Source organism: Pan troglodytes, chromosome 6, assembly GCF_028858775.2.
Source record: "Pan troglodytes isolate AG18354 chromosome 6, NHGRI_mPanTro3-v2.0_pri, whole genome shotgun sequence".
Taxonomy (NCBI): Eukaryota; Metazoa; Chordata; class Mammalia; order Primates; family Hominidae; genus Pan; species Pan troglodytes.
The window spans coordinates 29,039,095-29,065,375 of record NC_072404.2 but is presented as its reverse complement, the minus strand read 5'-3'; the positions used below and the strand labels follow the sequence as shown (position 1 = coordinate 29,065,375).

Sequence of the window (26,281 nt, the reverse complement as noted above, 5' to 3'; positions counted from 1 at the left end):
TTCAGGACAAGTTTAGTGTATGTACCAACAATTTTATAAAATTTAATTTTATTTTGAAATAATTTCAAACATACAGAAGAGTTACAAAAATAGTACAAGAGGGCTGGGAGTGGTGGCTCATGCCTGTAATCCCAGCACTTTGGGAGGTTGAGGCGGGAGGATCACGAGGTCAGTAGTTTGAGACCAGCCTGACCAACATGGTAAAACTCTGTCTCTACTAAAAATACAAAAATTAGTTGGCATGGTGGTGGGCGCCTGTAATCCCAGCTACTCAAGAGGCTGAGGTAGGAGAATTGCTTGAGCCCGGCAGGCTGAGATTCACTGCTGCACTCCAGCCTGGGCGACAGAGTGAAACTCCGTCTCGAAAAAAAAAAAAAAAAAAAAAGAATAGTACAAGAACTATCATGTATCCTTTACCCAGATTTACCAATGTTAAAATTTTGCCACATTTGCACGATATCTAATTTACATATATGTGTGTAGTAAGCATATATACTTACTAGTTTTATAATGAACTATAAGTTGCAGACATCATACTCCTTTACTCTTATTTTCTTCAGCTGCTATTTCCAGAGATCAATGGCATTCTCTTAATGAAAGTACAGTGCAGTTATCAAAATCATGAAATTTAACATCAATACAATACAAAACATGAAATGTAACATCAATACATCAATACAATACTACTATCTAATCCCCAAATTTTGCCAATTATCCCAATAACATCCTTTACAGCCCTATATTCCCCCTCTAATTCGGGATCCAATCGAGGATCATGCTTTATATATTGTTGTCATGTCTCTTTCGTCTTCTTTAATCTGGAACATTCCTAACTTTGTCTTTCATGACATTAATATTTTTGAAGGACATAGGCTAGTTTTTAATAGAGTGCCCCCCATTTTGGAGTTGTATGATGTAGATTCAGGTTATGTGTTTTGGACAAGAACACCACGTACCTGATATTACTTCCTTTTCAGTGCATCACATCTTCCAATAACTTTCCATTCATTAAATTAAAGACGATATGATTTAAACAGAAATATCTACAGACTTACTACAGGGCCAGGCATAGAGTAGGCTCTGAAACATTCTTATGAATTGATTGAGGCTTGGAGACCTTATGTCAGTAAGGGGGACTATTCCTATTCTCACAAGAAATTTATAAAACAAATTAAAGTTTCATGCACATAAACAGCAGCAAAGTTCTCTGATTTTAGTCTATATGGGAAAATCCTGAAAAATGTTTAGAACATGCTCTCATAGAGAATATTCACATAAATGTAATGAGATATATACCTCAGCTCACCTATATAAAAACACACTCTTAAAAAAAGATATATAAAATAACACACTCTTTCTTATTATAGCAGATCCTTTTTTATAAGAGGCTACATTCTAGAAGTTTTCCATCTTGCCCTCTACCTTCAGAGTTTTCTTAGTTCACTGGGCCTGGACAATAACTTTCTTGCACATTTACTTACTTTCCTTTTATTAATCATGTGAATTTGAAAGCTCAGATATTTATAGCTAAATGGTATATTTTCACTAATTCTTTACAATGGAATGACTGCAAATGAAATGGAAGTTTTGCTCAGAACCTCTAACTAAAGGCTAAATATGGAAATAGAGGCAAGTAAAGAGTGTGCACAGCTGTATAAAATGAAACAGGATGACGTTCCAGAGCCTAACCTCTGAGCAGAGTTAGATTTAGGGCCCAGCATCAGGGCTTCCCACTGTCATTCTTTCCAGGAACCTGCAGATAGGGTGGAAAGGGCTAGGGCTGGAAGCTGACGCAGCATTCTTGACTCCCTTCCTTTCCACCCGTTCTCCACAAAATGGAAATTCTATTAAGATTTTTGAGTGAGTGAGTGTGTGTGTTGGGCAGCAGGTAACAAGAGGTCACAAAAGGTGCAATATTTGACTGACACAGAGAGCACCCTCTTGGTTATATTTAAATTTCCGGACATATGGATAGACTCTGGTTCATAGCAGTAGTTGATGTTTTAAAGTTTAGATGTGTTTTGTTGCTCTTTTGAGCAATTCTTCGCAGTCTTCTCACATTAGGAAACATCTACAAAGTTAGGACTTCGCACTTGACTGGCCAAAGCAATTGCCTTTGTGCAAACAGTATTTTATTTGCCCCACGGACATCTGTAATTTCTTACCATGGCCCCTACTTCCTCCAAGTTCCTCTTGGGGAGGACTGCGTGGACGGACTCTGTGTTCATACCTGGGTCAGATGGGATGGTCAGAGCAGGACAGGCAAAGAGTGGGGAGACAGATCCCACCAAAGTCACAGACTGAAAAAAAGTTGAGAAACGCTGATAAGTAACAAGCAAAGCAAGGAAATTTTTAAAAGGTATAAAAAACCATCATCTCAGAGCTCTCTGTAAAGTTGGCACTTTTTATTTCTTTCTCTTTCTCTCTCTTTCTCTCTTTCTTTCTTTCTCTCGACAGCTCTGTCGCCCAGGCTGGAGTGCAGTGCCACGATCTCGGCTCACCGTAACCTCTGCCTCCCAGGTTCAAGCGATTCTCCTGCCTCAGTCTCCTGAGTTTTACATGCACCCACCACCACACCTGGCTAATTTTTGTATTTTTAATAGAGATGGAGTTTCACCATGTTGGCCAGGCTGGTCTCAAACTCCTGGTCTCAAGTGATCTACCTACCTCGGCCTCCCAAAGTGCTGGGATGCATTTCGAGATTTCTAATTTTAAAAGTTATATTGCATTTCTTGTTAGTTCTTGTTTGATTGGGCCTTCATTTGCTCATCTGCTGAGTCTTGTAGGCAGAGGGTCACAGGCAGAGCATGCAACCTGTGAGCCGGGAGAATCAAACGGGCCACCTGCCAGGGCACGCTCATGGGCTCTGACTCACCAGGGCTGGGATCCCATGCTAAGTTCTGGCTCCGCGTCTCCTGGGAACCTGTGTGTTCACATCCCTGTCTTTCTTTTCGACACTGATTGTGTACTTTGGTTATAAGCCATTACTATAGCTCCGTTTGATTGCTTAACTATTGCCAAGAGATCACTCTGATGGTCCTGATAAGCCAACCATTATGATGAAGAGCAGAGCTTTTACTGCACAAGGCCTATGGGACACTCTTCAACTTACAGCCTTGCACCACGTGACTGTCCAGCAGCAGAAGAGTCCTGACTGTGGAACATTGAATTTGATTCAAAAAGGCCACCCAGAACTTATAAAAGCTACTCAGCTAACTTTGTGCTTCTATGGTTTGAAAACCATGTGAAATCACTTGAAGAAATTATCTTTTTCTGTTGCCCAGGTTGGAGTGCAGTGGTGCAATCTCACTGCAACCTCTACCTTACGGGTTCAAATGATTCTCCTGCCTCATCCCCCCCGAGTAGCTGGGATTACAGGTGTGTGCCACCATGCCTGTAATCCCACACTAACTTTTGTATTTTTAGTGGAGACGGGGTTTTGCCGTGTTTGCCAGGCTGGTATCGAACTCCTGATCTCAAGTGATCAGCCCACCTTGGCCTCCCAAAGTGCTGGGATGACAGACATGAGCCACTGTGCCCCACCAAGAAATTATCTTATTTTAAAATGAGTTACCCATCTTAAGAAAGGTTGGAATTAAATTTGGTTCTGCACATAAAAAATAGTTCTAATTTCTGGGTTCTTTCAAAAGTCAGAAATCAGCCTCCCTATTAATCAGCCTTGGGGCAGATACTTCTCTTTGCCGACCCCAAAGACATTTCTTGATTCCTCATTCCCTGATGCTGCTGGAGTTTTGGGTGGAAATCTCTAGTTCTCAAGGGAAGGGGTCCGGATCCTGGTGTGAGGGAGCATGTGATCCACTCCTGGCTAATGCCATGAGGGGAAGTCTGCTTTGGGGCTCCAGGGATTATTTTCCTCCTTGACTTGTTTACTAGGTCAAGTTATTTGCATATGTTGCTGTGCATGTTCTGTCTTTCAACAAAGGTTGTACGAGGAAATGATCCAAGGAGGTGGGTGCTATGGCCATCTTGAAACCATTAGGGCAGGGGGAGAAGGCGTTGACCCAAGTCCCTGATGCAACGTCACCGAGATTGAAGCAGTGCCGGTTTTCTCTCTAGAGTTCTTGTTATGTGAGAACTAAAACCCTTTCGGTAGGGTATTCTGTTACTCGAAACTGAAAGTAGTCCAAAGTGGTAGAAATAGCACCGATTACCTGCCAGGCCCTGTGCTGAGCAGTCAGGGAAACAAGACAAATATTGGATATGATTTCCATCCTCAAGGGGCACACAAGAGTTCAGGAGTTGGCATTTTTTTTTTTCTGCAAAGGGCCAGGTAGAAAATATTTTTGGCTTTGTGGGCCATATGGTCTCTGTCATAACTACTTAACTCTGCAGTTGTGAGAAAGCAGCCATCCACAGTCTGTGTTCCAATGAAACACATGAATAGTGAGAGTTGTATTTCACATAATGTTAATGTGTCACAAAATATTATTCTTATTTTGTTTTCTCTGACTTAACCAATTAAGATGTAAAAGCCTTTCTTAGTAGGCTGTACGAAAATATGCAGTGGGCTGGATTTGCCTCACAGCCATAGTTTGCTGACCTCTGTTCTGGGCAAAGGAGAAATCTAGAAAAAAACAAACAAACAAAACAAAAAACAGACACAAAACTGAAGGTAAAGAAAATGCAGCCTTCAAGGTTTTGGTTTTCTTCCCCTTTTATCCTTAAACAAAAGATAATCTCTCAGCAGTTGAGAAGGGCTGACCAAGAGGTGAGAGAGAACTGGAAAACCAATCTGAATGGAAGAAATGTTCAAGGAATTGTATGTATCTGAAGTTTTGCCTGAGAGGTTCTTTCCCTAGGTCACTGAGATATTCATTCACCTACATTTCCTTCTAGTAATCTCATTGTTTTATATTTTGGTCTTTTTTTTTTTTTTTTTTAAGATGGAGTCTTGCTCTGTCACCCAGGTGGGAGTGCAGTGGCATGATCTCGGCTCACTGCAAACTCCGCCTCCCAGGTTCAAGTGATTCTGGTGCCTCAGCCTCCCAAGAAGCTGGGACTACAGGTGTATGCCACCTTGCCCAGTTAATTTTTGTATTTTTAGTAGAGATGGGGTTTCACTATATTGGCCAGGCTGGTCTCGAACTCCTGAGCTCAGGTGATCCACCCGCCTCGGCCTCCCAAAGTGCTGATTACAGGTGTGAGCCACCACGCCCTATATTTTGATCTTTAATCGACCTGACCTAGAGTTCACTTCATATGGAGTAACTTAGGTGGGGATCCAGCTGTATTTTTATCCACATAGTAGCAAGATTTCCTGGTACCATCTTCCGAGAAATCCGTCTTTTCCCTGGTTCGTTGCAGAGGATGATTGGAGGCAACCTGGGTGTCTGTCACCTGGGGAAGGGGAGCATGAAATGTAAGGATGCACACCAGGGGGTCGCAGGCAGATGTCAGAAGAGAAGATGAGAGGTCCTCATGGCAGCACAGATCTTAAGACTGTGTGGGGAACACTCCATTCATCAGCCGTGTAACTTGAAGTCAGGCATTCACCACCACAACACTCCCTTTACACAAATACTTGGAAACAGAACGGTGGGGTAGGGGGATGTGGGAGTAAGGAAAGTGGATAAAAGGGAATAAATAAAATATAAAGCAAGGGAAGGGACTTATGCCGACTAATCACAAGCATGTGCCTTGAACTGAGGAATGAAATGAACTCAACTCTCCTCACCTAGGTTAATAACCGCCCCCCCCAAAAAAATTGAAGAACATCTTGAAAAAGCAGCTCAGTTTCCTGTTGTGACCTGGAGGCTTCCTGCTCATTCCTGCCTTCTGAGTGAAAGTAGTTTATCACCTGGTGACTTCCTCCTAGGGGGAGAGGCAGATCCTGTGTTAGGGAGCAGGAATGTGAGAGAGGACAGGAGCAGACTTCCAGGAAGACCATTCTGGCAACGTTGTGAAGGCTGGACCAGAAAGTCACTGTCATCCACCCAGGACATAATGATGACTGTGACAATTGCTTTTCATATGCTGGACAGTAATCGAAGCATTCTACACACTCACAACAACCCCCTGGGGCAGAAACTCTAATTGTTCTGATTTTATAGATGAGCAGACTAGGGCACAGAGAGAAGTAATTTGTCCAAGATCACACAGCTAGTAAGTACTGGATCTGGCATTTGAATCCCTGCTGTCTGGTTCCAGAATCTACCATTGAACCTTCTCACTGTGCAGAGGGCCTCACTAGATGTTAGCAGTATCTGGTGAAGCCACCTGTCTGCACCACTTAATTCATGTCTTGATATTTCAAATGGGAACAAAAGTTTAGTGGGTTTTTTTTTTTTTTGTCTTTTTTTCCCCTTAAATATGAGGCAGCCCACCAGGTGGCTCACGCCTGTAATCCCAGCACTTTGGGAGGCCAAGGTGGGTGGATCACCTGAGTTCAGGAGTTCGAGACCAGCATGGCCAACATGGTGAAACCCCATATCTACTAAAAATACAAAAATAAGCCGGGTATGGTGGCTCACGTCTGTAGTCCCAGTTACTCAGGAGGCTGAGGCATGGGAATAGCTTGAACCTGGGAGGTGGAGGCTGCAGTGAGCCGAGATCACGCCACTGCGCCCCAGCCTGGGTAACAGAGTGAGACTCTGTCTCAAAAATAAATAAATAAATAAATACATAAATAAATAATAAATAAAATGAGGCACTCCGTACTACAGGGGAAAATATACAGATTTTGTTTTGAATATGTTTTTTAGGATTTTTTTTTCTTGTGGTTTTATTTCTCAAGTAATGGGTATAGACTGGGCACAGTGGCTCATGCCTGTAATCCCAGCACTTTGGGAGGCTGAGGTGGGAGAACTGCCTGAACCCAGGAGTTCAAGACCAGCCTAAGTAACACGGGGAAACCTCATCTTTACAGAAAATTTAAAAATTAGTCGGACATGGTGGTGTGCACCTATAGTCCCAGCTACTTGGGAGGCTGACGTGGGAGTATTACATGAGCCCAGGAGGTAGAGGCAACAGCGAGCCATGAATGCACCACTGCAGTCCAGCCTGGGCAACAGAGCAAGACCCTGTCTCTTAAAAAAAAAAAAAAAAAAATATATATATATATATATATATATATATATATATGCATTTTTTAAAAAAAAGAACATGCCCCTCCACATTTCTGACTAAAAATGGTCAGTGGCATATTAATCAGAGCTCACTTTTTGTAGAGACAGGGTCTCACTATTTAAAATTTTTTTGTCCAGGCTGGCCTCGAACTCCTGGGCTTAAGAGATCCTCCCACTTTAGACTCCCAAACTTCTGGGATCAAGGGTGTGATCACTGGGTGATCACCACACCCAGCCAGTCTACGTTCTTTGCTAGTGCCACTAAACATACTGTGAACTGTCCTTTCTGGGCCTGGATATTGAGAATGACCAAAAAAGGTGAAAAGGGGCCACTTTGATGGAAGTACAACTATGACAAGTCAACAGGTTAACTGTACCTTTTAATCTCTAATTACATAATCTGTAACTTAATCAGTGGGAAAGATTTTGGCATATCTTCCTAAGTCTCGAAAATAAATGACTGCATTTTGCACTAACAAACAGATCAAAATACTGCCAGTAAGTACAGTAAAACACAGAGGAAAGAAAATGATTAGAATAATGTCAATGAACTGTTTAAGGGGGAAAGTTAAAGATTTTACATTCAGGGCTTTCCAATGTTAAACTGATCTTTCAGGCCAATGTTTTGGAGTGTGTTCAAACCTAGAAAAAAGAGCGACATTCTTCATTAGCTGGCAATAACAAGAGGCATTTTCAGTGGGATTTAATGCTGGGCATAGACTGCAGTAAGCACGAAAATAACCGAGGGGGCTGAACTCATTGAATTGATTTGTGCTGTTTACTGATGTTCAAAAATAAAAAGATCCCATTGATTCAAGTTCTCTGCCCCTGAATCCTTTCATCAAGTGTGCAAGGAATTGGCATGATGCACAAGGCCAAAAAAAGTGACACCATGAAAAAGAGAATCGTAAAGGAAGTGGACTTTTCTGGCAGGAACACACCAGGGCCTGTGAAAGGGAACACTGAACGTCTATGGGGCTGGGCCAGGGGCCACAGCTGTCAGATGGGGCCTGAGCGGAACACGTGGCTTCTGCCGAAGGAATTGGGTTTCTGAGAAAGAATTAAGGCCTGGGCCAAGGTGGCAGAGGAGAGCTCAGAATGGTGAGAAAGACAGCTGGGGTTGGCACGAGGAGAGCACACCAGGCCCCCTGAAAGGCAGCCCTGCTGTGAATAAGGGCCATTGTATAATGACACTTCAGCCCCCAGGGGCTCACCCAGACCTACTGAGGGGAGGTGGCTGTCCTTCTGGGTCAGCTCACGCCAGATTCCATGACACACAGGGCTGGAGATTAAAGGCTCAATACAACTTCTATGAGGAGGGGATTATGAAAATATGCTCTAGAAGGTACAATCTTCAGAAAGACAGCAGGCCAAAAGGGGACAGCCCTGTAAGAGAGGTAGACTAAAAGGGCAATCAGGAAACAACATAAAGGAGGAAGAGCAGGAGGAGAAGAAAGGGGCCTTAAGACTAGGCCCTCACTTTTTCTCTCTCTAACACACACACCCACCCATACACACACATCATTATGTATATATTTACATTTTATTATGAAAATTTAAGACATAAAACAGTATAATGATTCCTGTATATCCATCACCTGGATTAATAATTATTAACATTTTACCATATTTCTTCATATTTTCTTTCTTTATTTCTCTCTCTCGCTCTTTTTTTTTTTTTTTTGATAGAGTCTCGCTCTGTCACCCAGGCTGGAGTGCAATGGTGTGATCTTGCCTCACTGCAACCTCCGCCTCCTGGGTTCAAGCGATTCTCCTGCCTCAGCTTCCTGAGTAGCTGGGATTACAGGTGTGCGCCACCACACCTGGCTAATTTTTGTATTTTTAATAGAGACGGGGTTTCACCATGTTGGCCAGGCTGGCCTTGAACTCCTGACCTCAGGTAATCCACCCACCTTGGCCTCCCAAAGTGCTGAGATTACAGGCGTGAGTCACCACACTTGATCCTACTTATTTCTTTCTTTCTTTATTTTGAGATGGAGCCTCGCTCTGTCGTCCAGGTTAGAGTGCAGTGGTGCGATCTTGGCTCACTGTAGCCTCTGTCTCCCAGGTTCAAGTGATTCTCGTGCCTCAGCCTCCTGAGTAGTTGGAACTGCAGGCCTGCGCCACCACACCCAGCTAATTTTTTTTGTATTTTTAGTAGAGATGGGGTTTCACCATGTTGGGTGAAACCCAACATGGTCTCAAACTCCTGACCTCAGATGATCTGCCTGCCTCCCAAAGTGCTGGGATTACAGATGTGAGCCACCATGCCCGGCCTTCTTTATCTTTATTTTTAAACAAACCACAGATACTTCCTTAGCACTTTCATATGCATCACTAAAAAAAGAGCATTTTTCGTAACTCCAAATTACAACAGTTACGTGTTAACAATAATTCCTTAATATTGCATTATACTTAGTCATTGTATTAGTTACCCGGGGCTACATAACAGATTACCATAAATTTAGCGGCTTGGAAATGCACAAATTCATTATCTCATAATCTCCATGGGTTAGAAGTCTGAGCGCAGCTCAACTGGGTCCTTTGCTCAGCATCACGCAGGCAGTGATTAAGGTGTCAGGTGGGCTGTGTTCATTCTAGATCCCAGGGTCTTGTTCCAAACGCATATGGTGTTAGCAGAATTCAGTTCCTGTGGTTGTAGGACTGAGGTTTCCATTTTCTTTCTGGTCAGCTACTCTCCCAGTTCTCTGCTCCTCTTTGCAGTGCAGCTCCTCAAAAGAATGGCCACACTTGCTGCCTTCACACCCTCTCCCTGATTCCCTTTTGAAACCATTGCTATCAGGGTTTCTTTCCCACCTTCCCATTGGACAGCTCTTGTCACCATGACCTTCTTACTGTGTCAAATCTGATGGTCCATTCTCGGGCTTCATCTTGTTTCGACTAAGAGCACCATCAGGCACTGCTGGTCACCCTTTTCCTTGCAATCCTTTTTCCTGGATTCTTGAACCAACTTCTCCTTGTCCCTCCTGCTCAGTCACCTTGCTAGTTCCTTCTCATCTCCTTGACCTCTGGATGTCACAGTGCTCCAATCTCTTCTCTGCTCTAGCTACATGTACTCCTTAGGTGAGCTCATCCAGTATCATGGCTTTAAAAGCCTGCTGCGTGCTGGTGACCCCAAAAATGTGTATCTCCAGCCTAGTCTTTCTTCCTAAACTTCAGATATATAGATAATAGTAACAACAATAAAATAAGCAGTGCATTTGTGTATTGTGTATGTGTATTTGCTAGGTTATTAATTAAAATAATAATAATTAAACAAACCATTATTAATTAAAATTATTATTATTATTATCATAGCAAACACATATACATTGGTTATTTTGTGCCAGGCAGTGTTTTAAATGCTTTACAAATATTAACTCATTTAATTTCTCATAATGACACTACTCGGGAAGATACTGAAATAAATGGTTATTAAATAACATTATTATTGTCATTTTACAGGTGGTAAAACTGAGGCACAGGGAGGTTAAGATACTTGCTCAATGTCACACAGCTAATAAATGAGGTAGCTATGATATGAAACCAAGCAGACTGGTTCCAGAATCTGTGCTCTTACCACTACATTACACTGCATTTTATTTCCCTGCCTACTACTCAGCTCTAGTCATATATCAAAATGACACCTTAAATTTATAGTGTTCAAAACTGAACTCCTGATTTTCTCTCCCAAATCGATTCCATCCACACTGTGATGGATATTGTGGATTGACTCGCTCAACATCTAACCCAACCACCCTCTAAGAGTGCCTTCCACAGCTGAGCGTGGTGGCTCATGCCTGTAATCCCAGCACTTTTGGAGGCTGAGGTGGGCAGATCACCTGAGGTCAGGCGTTCAAAACCAGCCTGGCCAACACAGTGAAACCCTGTCTCTACTAAAAATACAAAAATTATCCAGATGTGGTGATGCACGCCTGTAATCCCAACTATTTGGGAGGCTGAAGCTGGAGAATCGCTTGAACTCGGGAGGTGGAGGTTGCAGTGAGCCAAGATCGTGCCACTGCCCTCCAGTCTGGGCAACAGAGTTAGACTCTGTCTCAAAAAACAAACAAACAAACAAAAAGAATGCCTTTCAATACTGCAGAGGCCAGAAAAAAAAAAACACATTTTCCAGACTTCCTTGATGCCAGGGTTCCAGATGTCATTTAGCTTTTTTTTTTCTTTTTTTTTTTTGAGACAGAGTTTCGCTCTTGTCGCCTAGGCTGGAGTGTAATGGCACTGTCTCGGCTCACTGCAACCTCTGCCTCCCGGGTTCAAGTGATTCTCCTGCCTCAGCCTCCCGAGTAGCTGGGATTACAGGCGCCCGCCACCATGCCCGGCTAATTTTTGTATTTTTAGTAGAGACGGGGGTTTCACCATGTTGGCCAGACTGGTCTCGAACTCCTGACCCGTGGTGATCCACCTGCCTCGGCCTCCCAAAGTGCTGGGATTACAGGTGTGAGCCACCACGCCTGGACTGTCATTTAGCTTTCGACAATCAGACGTGAGACTTGAATTTGGAACTGATTTAATGAGGAAGAGAGGCAAGACATATGCATCTGTTTTGTTAGTGAAAACCCCACCAGAAGTGGTACAGCTCTGAGCCTGGCGGAAGGAGTGGTGGCTTCCCAATTTAGCAGAGGCAGCTTGCTGATTGTGGCAGGGACAGCAGTTCCCTTGGCGACAAGTTTTATGATGTGTCTCCAAGAGTTGTTCCTGGATACTGAGTCTAGCAGCTACATTGTTGGCCCTCTTAATGATCTTGTAATTCATTTTATACTCAAAAATGTCTCCTACTGCTTAGTGTAACTCGACTGGATTCTGTTCTCTGCAACTGAAACTTGACTGGTGCTTGCAGTCTTCCTTATCTGAGTGACAATGCCATTCTTCGTGGGTGTGGATATAACCATACACTTTAAATGTGTGTGGCTTATTGTCTCTTATACCTCAACAGAGCTATTTAAAATATAATTGATTTTGAGTTCATTTTATATATAATGTGAGGTGTAGCTCGAAGTTCAGTTTATACATATAAATATCCAGTTGTTCTAGCACAATTTGTTGGAAAGACCATCCTTTCTTCAGTAAACTGTCTTCACACCTTAGTAAAAAAATCAGTTGTCAGGCCAGGCATGGTGCTCATGCCTGTAATCTCAGCACTTTGGGAGGCTGAGGCAGGCAGATCACTTGAGCTCAGGAATTTGAGACCAACCTGGGCAACAGGGAGAAACCCTGTCTTTAGCAAAAATACAAAAATTAGCTGGGTGTAGTGATATGTGTCTGTAGTCCCAGCTACTTGGGAGGCTGAGGTGGGAGGTTGGCTTGAACCCAGGAGGTGAAGGTTGCAACGAGCCAAGATTGCACCACTGCACTCTAGCCTGGGCAACAGAGCCAGACCCTGTCTCAAAAAAAAAAAAAAAATCAATTGTCCATACATGTATAGACCTATTTCTGGAGTCTATTTTGTTCCATTGAGCTATTTGTCTTCTTGCCAACACTACACTGTCTTGATTACTGTAGGTTTATAATACATCTTTATTTTAAAATTTATTTTATTATTATATTATAATTTATATTATTATATTTTTTGTAGAGATGGGGTCTTGCTATGTTGCCCTGGCTGGTCTGCAACTCCTGGCCACAATCGATCCTCCCACCTCAGCCTCCCAAAATGCTGGGATTATAGACATGAGCCACTGGGCCCTACCTATAATACAACTTGAAATCAGATAGTGTTAGTCCTCCAAGTTTGTTGTTCTTTAGACTGATAGATTCTTATCTTATTTGATGAGTTAAAATTTATACTGTAATTATTTATTTTAATTGTTCTATATTTGGCCAGTAGGGTCTCTTTGAGCTAGCTCCTGCATTCTTTTGAAATGGCCCCAAGACTTACTGAGCCCTTACTTTTTTGTCATGATCCAGGCTCATCTTGTATTTTCCCTGGCCCAGCCGAAGAGTCAGATATTTCCCCAAAGAGCCCTAATTCTCAGTGCAGTGTGATATTTAGAAATTGTGACCTTGGTGCTAGGTGTGTTCATGGCTACTGGGTGTTGTTACTTGTAGGTCCTTTCTTTGTGTGTGTGTCTGTGTATCTGCACCACATGTAATTCTGTTTTTCTATCTATATTCAAAATCTTGCATTCACACCAATACCTTCAATTCCAATCTAATATCACAGGACTCATTCAAATCTTACCCCTTTTCATCCTTGTAAATCCACTGTTCAAAAGTGAGAAACCTGGCTCTCGTTATCCTCAATATAATATTTGTTCGTGGCTGGGTGCGGTGGTTCATGCCTGTAATGCCAGCACTTTGGGAGGCCGAGGCGGGAGGATTGCTTAAGGCCAGGAATTTGAGACCAGCCTGGCCAACATGGCAAAGCCCTCTACTAAAAATACAAAAATTAGCTGGGCATGGTGAGATATGCCTGTAGTCCCAGCTACTTGCAAGGCTGAGGCATGAGAATTGCTTGAACCCAGGATGCAGAGGTTGCAGTGAGCTGATATCGCAACACTGCATTCCAGCCTGGGTGACAGAGTGGGACACTATCTCAAAAACAATAACAAAAACAAACAACAACAACAAAATCACTTGTTTGCTTAACCCTAGAATATAAAGAAAGTAGTTTCAGAATTTTCAACCCTGTATGAAAAACCAACTTGCTAATAGAGTTTGATATCTGCTTACAGTTCTTTTTTGTCTTTAGTCTGAGGGTATATAATCAAAACGCTCCCTTCAAACGTTACCTGTGACTGGAATACACATTTCTAAAGAAGATATACAAATGGCCAAAGAGCACACAAAAGATGCTCAACATCACTCTTCATCGGGAAATGTAAATCAAAACCACCATGAGATACTGAGATACCACTCCATGCCACTAGGATGGCTACAATTTTTTAAAATGGAAAATAACAAGTGTTGGTGAGGATGTAGAGAAATTGGAAGCCTCATACGTTGCTGGTGGGAATGTAAAATGGTGCTGCTGCCATAGAAAACAGTTTGGTGGTTCCTAAAGAAGTGAAACATGGCTGGGCGCGGTGGCTCATGCCTGTAATCCCAGCACTTTGTGAGGCCAAGGCAGGCGGATCACCTGAGGTCAGGAGTTTGAGACCAGCCTGGCCAACGTGGCAAAACCCTGTCTCTACCAAAAATACAAAAATTAGCTGGGCATGGTGGTGCATGCCTGTAATCCCAGCTACTCGGGAGGCTGAGGTAGGAGAATTGCTTGAACCTGGGAGGCAGAGCTTGCAGTGAGCCAGGATTGTGCCACTGCACTCCAGAATGGGTGACAGAACAAGACTCTGTCTCAAAAAAAAAGAAAAAAAGAAGCGAAACATAAAATTACCGCATGCCCCAGCAGTTCCACTCCTATACCCCCATAAATTGAAAACAGGAGTTTAAACAAAATCTTGTACATGAATGTTCATAGCAGCACTACACACAATAGCCAAAAGGTAGAAACAACCCAAATGTCTATCAACGGATGACCAGATAAACAAAATGTGGTATATCCATACCATGGACTATTTTCCAGTCATGGAAAGGAATGAAGAGCTTCAAGGGTGGACCTTGAAAACATTACCCTGAGTGAGGTCAGGCATGGTGGCTCACGCCTGTAATCCCAACACTTTGGGAGGCCAAGGTGGGTGGATCGCCTGAGGTCAGGAGTTCGAGACTAGCCTGGCCAACATGGGTTTTTAGTAGAAACTCCGTCTCTACTAAAAATACAAAAATTAGCCAAATGTTGTGGCGGGCGCCTGTAGCCCCAGCTACTTGGGAGGCTGAGGCAGAAGAATCACTTGAACCTGGGAGGTGGAGGTTGCAGTGAGCCAAGATCGTGCCACTGCACTTTAACCTGAGTGACAGAGCGAGACTCCGTCTCGAAAAAAAAAAAAAAAAAAAAAACCCAAAAAAACAAAAAACAAAAAAGAACACATTACTCTGGATGAAAGAAGCTAGGCACATCTTGTGACCCACACTGTATGACTCCATTTATATGAACTGTCCAGAAGAGGCAAATCCATAGAGAGAGAGTCTGTGTCCATCAAATGCTTGTAATCCCTTACCTTCGGTAGTCCTCTAACCCCCATCTTCTGTCTCATCCAGTTCTGGCTTCATGCTGTGCCCTTGTGTCCAAGGCTGGTAACCACACAGATATTCCCATTCTTCAGACTGGAGTAGCTTCAACATCAACAAACCTCTCTCTTTCTAATACTGGTTACCTCCTATAGATTATTATCCTGAAAGATATGCTCATCCCACCAGCAGACAGAGGAGGAGGTGAAGGGACAAAATGGGCAAAGAGACAGACAGTTCCTTTTAGCCACAAGCTCCCGACTCTTTAAGGGTGGGGCTGACCCTGCCCCCATGTTTAGTGATAGAGAAGAGCTGGTGGTCCCGCTGGGCTATGTGAGAGGTGGTCTCCTGGAATGCACTGAGCCAGTCGTAGGTCAGTTGCAGTGAGATGGTTTCCTGATACACATTGTGAGGAGCTGTCCCTGGCTCCTACACTTTGCACGGTGGGGTCCTCTCTGTTCAGAAAACTTCCCTCTCCTTCCATGACAACATTAGCCTCATCACTGACCCAGCCCTGCTGCCTTCTTCCTGAAGTCAGCCCTCTGAGGATTCTAGGGGAGGAGGTTGGTTGCCCCTGATACTCTATGGGAAGGGATCCACCCCTAGCTAAAACTGGGGGGTCACTGGGCTCTCCACCCACTAATTGTCCCAAACCTTCTCTTTGCAGAGGTTAGGGGTGAGTGGGTGGGGGTAAACTTGGAACATTGTCAGCTCTCTGATAGAGGCTGTTCCTGTCTGGAGGCTGGGTGGATTCCACCAATTCTCCAGTTCCCCCACTGGTAAGAGGCTGTGGGGATACGTTCTCAGAGTAACTCAGGCTCTGGCTCCTGCTCCCCTCACCAAGTAACAGTACTTTGACTTGGTTCCTCCCTGGCTATAACATCTAAGTGCAGCAGCCTGTTGGCCAGTGCTGACCTGGGACTCGAATTTCACAGCCAGACACAATAGTCCAGCTGTTGCTCTGGGCACACTACTTGGGTCATGGTCTCCTTTTTTTGGCAAGTGGGGTTTGGCTGAGGGGCCTTGGCCACTGGCCAATAAGCATCTTGGAATGTGTCCTCAATTTAGCTGCACACTGAGCAAGGCTTCCTAGCTGCATCCGTTTTCTCTGGACCAAAAACAGAGGTCAAAGGGCAGCCTGGGCTTCTTCTCAAATATCAATCAATAGGAAGTGCCATAGGTGGCACTGTTCCTGAGCTCCATGAGTGTGGAATAATATGCCCCCTGGCTGTCCCTTGCCTCTTCTCTCCTGGGTTCTGTTTTGTTAAATCCCTCCAGGAGAGGGTCCTTGGGAGCCCTAAGAAGTGATCCTAGATGTTTTCATTTCCGCTAATAGACCTGAGCAGGGAAACTGAAAACTAAAAATCATTTACTCCCAAGCCCTAAGCCTCTGTGCAACTTCTGATCCTGCCTGAGGCATGTCTGATGCTCCCAACGAAGTGATCTCTTGCCACCAGGATGCTTCCTGTACTAGTTTGCTAGGGCTGCCATAACAAAGTAGCACAGACTGGGAACCCTGAATCACAGAAATTTACTTCTCACAGTTCTGGAGGCTGATGTCTGAGATCAAGGTGTTGGCGGGTTTGTTTGCTCTGAGACTTCTTTCATTAGCTTTCAGATGGCCGTCTTCTTGCTATGTACACACATGCCTGTGTCCTAGTCTCTTCTTATAAGGACACCAATCACCCTGGGTTACAGCCTGCCCATATGCCCTCATTTCACCTCAATCACTTCTTTAAAGATCCTATCTTCAAACCCAGTCACATTCTGCGGCACTGCAGGGCAGGACTTCAATATGTGAATTCTGGGGAGACACAATTCAGCCATAACACTGCCCTAGGCTGGATGGCTCATTCCAGAAGACAAAATAATTAATGGACTCTTAAATCACAGGGAATGCCTGTCTGAGTAATTTCTGAATAGGTAGTTTTAGTGAGCAATGTTTTTGGCTAAATATATCAGCAGAAATGTCTCTTTCACTTGGGGCCATCATGGACCAGAAAAACCAGAGCTATGCTTAGCGCTACTGTTTCTTCCCTCTCCGGTGAGCACTCAATGCCCACAGCCCCACAGCTAATTTTTATATTTTTAGTAGAGAGGGGGTTTCACTATGTTGGCCAGCCTGGTCTCGAACTCCTGAGCTCAGGTGATCCACCCACCTCAGCCTCCCAAAGTGCTGGATTACAGATGTGAGCCACCGTGCCTGGCCAAAATTTCTCTCTTCTTGTAACACCACCAGTCATTGGATTTAGGGGCCACCCTAATCCAGTTTGACCTCATCTTGACTTGATTACCTCTGCAAAGGGCATATTTCCAAATAAGGTCCCATTCACAGGCTTCTGGGTGAAGATGTATTTTGGGGGGCCACTATTCAACCCAGTAGAATTGGTAACACTCAAAAGAGGGTAAAGTTGTTTCCAATTAGTGCACCTACTCTTGTCAGTCTCGCTGGGTCTGGGAACACCACTACAGCAGTGTCCCTTGGGTTCCATTACCCTTTTTGGAAACTCCACACTTACCCAGATATAGGGAGCTTTCTGTGCACAGACTGCAGGCACCCAACTCTACCAGACCAGCCTGGCATCCTCCCAGACCTGCTGACCCTAGTGACCTTCCCTCCCAGTGTGAGTGGTCTCAGTGAAAGCTCCCATTCCTCCCACTGTGGCAAAGCCCTGGCCACAGACTCGGCCACCACAGACCAAGGAGTGCCTATGTGCACAGCCCACTGACAGAGACTTCGGCTTCCACAACGTGGAGCAGTACTGGGAAGCTGACGCCCTATGGGGATTTTGAGAGAAGATGGAAAGAAGCCAGCAGATAAGTGACTCGCCTTTCCTCCCCAACAACAGACTGTTTCAAATGCAGTAGGTTTCTCTGGCCTCTCTTGAGATGTCCTGTGAGAAGGAGCAACCTGCTGTGTTTGTTGCAAGCTGTGACAAGCTCAGCAGTCCCTCCCCTGCTCTTTGTTCTCCCTCCTTCCCTGACCCAGGTCTCCTTTTCTATCACTCCTGCCTCTCTTGGATTGTATATTTCAGTAAGACATTAGCATGCAAGCTTTTGCCTCTGGCTGTGTTCTAGGCTAGGATACAACCTTCTCAGATCTCGTAGTAGAATGTTCCTAGATTTACTCAAAACAAAACAAAAAACTCCAGCCACTTGAGAGTCACTGTCCAGCTTATTATAATCCTTTTTGGATCCAAAGGGAGACCTTTGTCTATGGTCCTGTTAGCCCATTAGCAAAAGGTCTGGAGTGAAAAGGGTAAAAGCACATCTGGGAGAGGTCATGAAGGGGCCTATAGAATTGGCTATTTTTCTCACCGACTCCATTGTGGATTATTTTACATACAGTAAACATACATTCAATCCATTTTGATAATTGTGCACACCTATGAAACCACAACCACAATCAAAATAGAAAACATCTCTATTACCTCCAAAAGATTCTTTGTGTCACTTTGCACAGGGTCTCCCAGCCCCAGGGACCAATGATCTTTTTGTCACTGTAGATTGGTTTTCATTTACACAAATGAAGTCGTGCCATATGTATGCTTGTGTGCCTGGCTTCTTCCACTCAGCATCATTTTGAGATTGATTCATGTTGTTGTTTGTATTAGAAGTTTGCTCTTTCATATTGCTGAATAGTATTGCATTGTGTGGGTATATCTAATTATTAATCTATTCACCTGTTGATGGGTCCACACCCTCGCCCCGATTTTGGCTATTACAAATAAATCTGCTATAAACATTTGTGTACAAGTCTTTGTGTGAACATATATTTTCATTTCTCTTGGAAAAATACCTAGTGGAAAGGCTGGGTCTTACTGGAGGTAGGTGCATGGTTAACTTTTTACAAAAACACCAAACTTTTACAAAGCAGCTGTACCATTTCCACAAGCAATGGTTAGATGTCTAGTTATTCCACGTCCTCATCAACACTTGGTACTGCTAAATTTTAAAATTTTAGCGATTTTTATCAATGGGTAATGGTATCACATTGTGGTTTTAAGTACAGATACCTGATGACAAATAATATTGGCATTTTTTCATGTGTTTATTGGCCATTTTTATACATCCTTGTGTGAGCATCTGTTCAAATAGATGGCCCATTTAAAAACAATGGGTTACTTGTCTTATTATGAAAATGTAAGAGTTTTCTATGCTGTGAATATTTTCTCCCATTTTCTGGTTTGTCTGTTTTCTTGGTTTTTTTTGTTTTTGTTTTGAGATGGAGTCTCGCTCTGTCACCCAGGCTGGAGTGCAGTGGTACGATCTCGGCTCACTGCAACCTCTGTCTCCCGGGTTCAAGCAATTCTCCCACCTCAGTCTCCCGAGTAGCTGGGATTACAGGCGTGCGCCACCACGCCCAACTAATTTTGTATTTTTAGTTTCACTATGTTGGCCAGGCTGGTCTTGAACTCCCGACCTCAGGCGATCCACCCACCTCAGCCTCCCAAAGTGTAAAGATTACAGGCATTAGCCACCGCATCTGGCCCGTCTCTGTTTTCGTAATGGTATCTTTCAATGAGCAAGAGTTTTAAATGTTAATAAAGTCCAATTTATCAAGTTAATAGGAAAATTCCATGCTTTTATTTGTTCTGTATAGGAGATCCTTGCCTTCCACCAAGTCACAAAGACTTTCATCTGTCTTCTTCCAAGAATTTTAATAGTAATTTTAGCTTCTGTATTTAGTTCCATGCAGGTCTATGATTCAATTAGAGTTAACTTCTGATTGATGTCCATTTTTTCCATATGGATAACCTAACCTTAATTTATGTGGATATATAATAACATCTCAAATATCAAGTGTCCAAAATTAAACTCCAATTTTCATTCCTCTCTATCTCTAATAAGCCACTTAATCCTTCCACAAGTCCTGCTGCAGCCACTGCTCCCTCCCTGACTTCACCCCCTAGCACCAACCCCACTCTGCTCAAGGTCCCCACAGTCTCCTGCTATGCTTCAAGCCCACCAGGCTTTCTGACCTCAGGGCCTGTGCACTAGCCACCATTCCCCCAGGAATTTGCCTGGCTCGCTTCCTGACTTCTTCGTATTCTGCCCAAATGCCCCTTTTCAGTGAGATCGTCATTGACAACCTTATTGGTAATAGCAATAGCCACACCTAGTATAACCTATTTCCTTTCATGTTTATTTTTTAACATAGCACTTATTATTTTCCTAGATACAAGATGGTTGACTCATTTAAAAACAGACTGTCTTCCATAAGTAGTATATGAGCTCCACAAGAGCAGGGATTTGGGTCTGTTTTATTCTTGACTGTATCCCTAGCCCCAAGAGCAGTACCTGACCTAGTTGGCATTCAGTAAACATGCATTGAATGAACGAACAGTTCTGATTCTTTGGTGGTTCCTGCTCTAGACCTCCTGTAAACGTCCTGAGCTTTGGGGCCTGGCTACATCTAGCCTGGGAGGTGGAGCTGGGCCCACCCGGGTCTGAGGTGGCAGAGAAGCATCTAATGGGGCAGGATCCTCCCACCAGTGGCTGCCTGTCACCCAGAGACTGACCTTCCTCCTCCAGCTCTCATTAAAACACTCTGTTAGACCAAGTGGGGCTACATGCCACTGTCCCTGTTCTCCCCAATATTTCTTGCAGGAGATCGTTATGGGGAAACACCCTGAATAACTCAAGTAATAAAGCTTCCTATGCAAAAACTGCAGGGGATACTGGGCTTTAGGATGTGATTGGTGGTGGGGGTTTGTTTACTCATTTACCTTTCTGTCAGCCTTGTAATGTGAGGTGTGGAGCCAAAAATTAACTTGTTATGAGAAATAAAGTAGTATTTCTCCCACACCCAAGTTTGGGATTTGAGAGACATAGTCTTTAGGAACCTGTTTGCAGTCTGGGGCTCAGCAGAATGCAGGTTGGCTTGACCTTCTCTTCAGGCTGTGTCCTCACCAGGTTCTTCGACTTTTCATGAGGACATCTCTCCTGCCTAGGGCCAGCTTCATAGAGGTGTGACTTGTGCATTCCCACAGGGCCCCACTCTTAGAAACGAGCTTCAGTTGGTTTAATGCTCTGTTGTCACCATCTTGATATTCCTAATTTTTGAACAAGGAACCCTGTATTTTCATTTTGCCCTGGATCTCACAATTCATGCAGCCAGTCCTAACCCTGCCTCTCGCTCAGCACCTTTAAGCACACAGCACCGAAGCCCAGCAGTTATTAATATGCTTTCCTGAACTCACTGATGCTGCAGAGCTTGCTCAGTGATAATAGGTCTGACCACCCATCAGGCCCTCCAAAACCCACTCAGCTAACAAGCTGAGATGTGTCCCCAAAGGGCATCATCTTGGCTCCCTGTAGAACTGATTTCCCATACTCACTTTGGCCTGAAGCGCCCTATTCTGCAAAAGGACATCATATGAAATAGCCCTGGAAAGTCACTGTGGTCCATCCAAAGGAATTCACTGAGGATCCTTTTGAAGGCATTACATGTACGTGAGAAATTTCTCTCTGATCTCAGCACACAGAATGCTTAGCCTTCTCCTGAGCAGTTGTATTCTCTTTTCAGAAAAAAAGTACTAGCGGCTGGGCACGGTGGCTCACAGCTGTAATCCCAGCACTTTGGGAGGCCAAGGTGGGTGGATAACTTGAAGCCAGGAGTTCGAGACCAGACTGGGCAACATGGTGAAACCCCCGCCTCTACTAAAAATACAAAAATTAGCTGGGCACGGTGGCGCATGCCTGTAGTCCCAGATACTGGGTGGCTGAGGCACAAGAATCACTTGAATCCCGGAGGCCGAGGCTGCAGTGAGCCAAGATCGTGTCACTACACTCGAGACTGGGTGACAGAGCAGAACTCTGTCTCAAAAAAAAAAAAAAGAAAGAAAGAAAGAAAGAAAGAAAGAAAGAAATTAGGGACACTGTGAGCCACAGAGCTCACTGTTGCCTTCATTATCTTGCTATTAGGAAGCTAAGAACCAACTCTGCCAGCACTGCCAGTAAGCATAGAGCCCACAGAGCACACATTTTGTGGCTCCATTTTCTTTTTCCTGTCCTCATTTTCCTTTTGCCTCTGTTTTCTCATCCACTTGTCTAAAGTTTTATTTTATTGTGTATATTTTCTTTACTTTTTTTTTTTGCATAGTCTTGCTCCGTCACCAAGGCTGGAGGGCAGTGGTATGATATTGGCTCACTGCAACCTCCACCTCCTGGGCTCAAGTGATCCTCCCACCTCAGCCTCGTGAGTAGCTGGGACTACAGGCGCACACTGCCATGCCCAGCTATTATGTTGCTCAGGCTGGTCTCAAACTCTTGAGCTCAAGTGATCCGCCTACCTTGACCTCCCAAAGTGCTGGGATTATAGGCGTGAACCACCACACCCAGCCTGTATATATTTTCATAAGTCATCTCACACCTTTTCTAGAAAAAATAATCAAAAATTATTAATACTAAAATAAATCAAATCCTGCAGAATTAAGCCTCTCTTCCCATAAAATCCCTATAACATAAAAAGATGTTTCAAGACTTGCTCACTTAAACTGAATTGCCCACAACAGAATTCTGGCACAACAGTGACTGGAGTCATGGGATTTGCTCTGCAGGGACCTGAGCCTGGTGTTGAAATGCTTCCAGGCCGGCAAGACCCCGTGACACCCTGAAGTCAGCTGCTCAGGGCTCTTGGAGAGGAGATCACTACCACCCTCTTCCTCTTTTTTAAAAGCAAAACAAACCCAAATCAACTCACTGGACACTGGACAGATAAATGCTCCATGGCCTTTTCTGATACCCAAACACAATGCAATTAGTCTAGCAGGTGGATTCTGCCTCACTGCTCCAGCTCTGCAGGAAAGAGCGGGGCACAGTGAGCCAGCCACGAAGTTAACTTGCTATACCTGTGGCTGACCATTTGACACAAAGCACAAAGGACGGGCTAGGTGCAGTGGCTCATGCCTGTAATCTCAGCACTTTGGGAGGCCAAGGTGGGTGGATCGTCTGAGGTCAGGAGTTCCAGATTGGCCTGGCCAACATGGAAACCCTGTCTCTACTAAAAATACAAAAATTGGCCAGGCATGGTGGTGTACCCCTGTAGTCCCAGCTACTCAGGAGGCTAAGACAGGAGAATCACTTGAATTCAGGAGGCGGAGGTTGCAGTGAGCCAAGATTGAGCCACTGCACTCCAGCCTGGGGAACAGAGAGAGACTCTGCCTCCAAAAACAAACAAACAAACAAACAAACAAACAAAAACACCACGCAAGAAGGATGGATGAGGATGAGGCATCACATTATTTAATCATGATGTGTTAGGCAGCATGAAAGGGAGAGCAGGGCCTTCTCAATTTCAGACATTCTTGTACCATCCTCATGGTTTTTGTCATACCTGTTTACCCCTTATATTTTCCACTTAATATTTATCTTTGAATCTACTAGCTATACTTTAATCTCACCCTAGGCAACAGTACCCATGAAATCAGGAATTCTATATGCTAGCTATGTTTTTTCCTAATCTATCATACATATTTACCTATTAAAAATTTTAAAATGTGTTCACGTACCTCCTAATGTCATCTCACATACTACTAGATGTGCCACACTCTGAGACACATCAAAGGAGAAACTTGATCCTGGGTCTCATAGACCCAGGAAGCTGTTAGCCATACTAGGATTTGGGGAATTATAGAACCTGTTCTTTAAAAGGGTCTGCATATATATATATATATATAAACACACACACATATATATATATACACACACATACATTACTGTAAACAGACATCACTGAATATCATAAATGTAACTGACCAAAAAAATGAATAAAATTAGCAAACACTTGTATATTGATTCCACCTTCTTAATTAAGTAATGGAAGTAGGTCAGCTGGTTTTTCATCTGCTTCAAGCATCATTTACTTAGAGATTTTGTTTTAAGTTGAATAACTTTTCCTTCTGAACTCCTCTCTTCTAAAATCTCATGAGTAAATGGGGATTAGGTAGTTATGCTAAGTTAAAGTGCTATTTTCAAAGAATAAAGAATAGCTAATGTATATAGATCTACAAAAAAAAATTAGGTTTGGGAAAACCAAATAATCATAGGGTAGAGCCTTTTACACCATTCCAGTTTCTGTTTCTAGGTTTCTTCTGATAAAATTGAGCCTTTAAAACAAGTATGTTTACTAACACCAGTAGGGCAATGTTTGTAATGCCCTTTAGAAACAAAGCTGGCAGTAGGCCAGGCGCAGTGGCTCATGACTGTAATCCCAGCACTTTGGGAGGCCGAGGCGGGTGGTCACCCGAGGTCGGCAGTTCGAGACCAGCCTGACCAACGTGGGGAAACCCTGTCACTACCAAAAATACAAAAAATTAGCCGGGCGTGGTGGCACATGCCTGTAATCCCAGCTACTTGGGAGGCTGAGGCAGGAGAATCGCTTGAACCCAGGAGGCGGAGGTTGCAGTGAGCCGAGATCGCGCCATTGCACTCCAGCCTGGGCAACAAGAGTGAAACTCCATCTCAAAAAAAAGAAAAAAAGAAAAAATGCTGGCTGTTGTATCATGTTCTGTATTTATTTTATAAATAGTACTTGTTCGTTCAGTTTACCAACCGCCAGTAAAATAAAGTTTTATTTATAAAATAACAGTAAATGTTGTGGCCTGAGGGAAACTGTACTCCAAAGTGGGCTGGAAGGAATCCCTGTGGCGTTAAGAATGCTGATGGAGAAGGGTGGGGAACCTGACAGAAGAAGCTGGAGAGAATATTTTCAGGCTGTGTTTTCACACCATGCTGGGCACACAGGGAGAAGGCGGAAGAGGACCTCTATGCAAGGGTTGGAAAATGGGGTTGGTGGTGTTTTGTCATGGCACAACTCAAGATAGGAAGGCAAAAGAGAAAAAAATTAGAAAAATAATTTTTCTGCAAGATCAATAAAAAGCTTATTTTATCAGCAACAAAACAAGGATAGGAGGTATAGCCAGGCTTTACCTGGAGACCTGGGTGGTGTTAGAGCTGAGCTCTAGGGCTAGCCCAGAGAAGTTTGTAAAGTGATGCTAATTATTTAATTGGGCACGAGAAGCAGAAAGGACACATGACAGATTTCTGAGAGATACTGCATTTAGTCAGCTAGAAGTTCTAATTCATGGCTTCAGGGTGAAGATTTGGTGAGATAAGGGCATTGTGGGAAGGCAGGACCATTCAGCACAAAGCTAGGGGCCAAGGGGAGGGCTGAAGAAGCCAGGCAGGTATCTGGGGCCTCACCCCCGCGGCGATGGAGGTGGGGGCTGAGGCAGCAGCTTTCTCTGGCTTGAATCATAGCAGCCTACAGAAAATGGCAAAAGAAGGGAAATTGGAAATTTCAAGGGTTTGCCAGTTCTTTGTGAACTGTTATGGTGGAAGCAGGGGCTACAGGGTAGAGCTAAGAGAGAGCTGCGCCTGCCCCAGGAACAGGAGAGGCCCCCTGCCCCCACCAGGAATGTCAGGGGACCATCAGGTGATGGTCAAGCGGTTGTTAAGCTGTCTCTCTAAAATAATAATTGGTCGCAGCGCCAGGGAAAGGTGGTCTCCCAATAAATAGAAACATCTGAAATTGGTGATTAGCAACTTACGAATAAGATATCAGGAGTTGGGTGAGTGGACTCAAGCATGCCCACTAAGAGGCAAAATGGCGTAGTTTAACTGGTTTAGCTTCCTCTGGGAGCACTCCGCTGGTAAGGGAAGAACGCCTCAAGTGAGCATGCGTACAACCCCAGTAAACATACTGTGCATGCTTCCCCCCTCCCAGGTGCTGGCCCACCACCACGCATGCGGACAGCCCAACCTAAGGGAAGGATCAGGGGAGAAGAGATGCAACCCCCAGAAGCATACCAACATATAAAACCCCAAGTCAAAGGTCAAACAGCACACTTGACTCTCTCAAGTTGTCCGCTTGGCCCTCTTCCAAGTGTACTTCACTTTCTTTCATTCCCGCCATAAAACTTTTTAATAAACTTTCACTACTGTTGTAAAACTTGCCTTGGTCTCTCACTCTACCTTATGCCCCCTTGGTCGAATTCCTTCTTCTGAGGAGGCAAGAACTGAGGTTGTTGCAGACCTGTATGGATTCACTGCTGGTAACAACTTGACAATTAAAAAATAAATTTAGGGGCAGGGCATGGTGGCTCACACCA

General features: G+C 44.0%; 1 long non-coding RNA gene across 1 annotated transcript; it reads right to left on the bottom strand.

Annotated features, from left to right (window-relative positions):
• Positions 1–415: 415 nt before the first annotated feature.
• On the bottom strand, positions 416–25,909 carry LOC129144530 (uncharacterized). Its single transcript, XR_008548938.2, has 3 exons — positions 25,721–25,909; positions 2,166–2,300; positions 416–589 (listed from the first exon to the last, which is right to left on the bottom strand). It is a non-coding gene; the product is annotated as an uncharacterized LOC129144530 (long non-coding RNA).
• Positions 25,910–26,281: the final 372 nt, after the last annotated feature.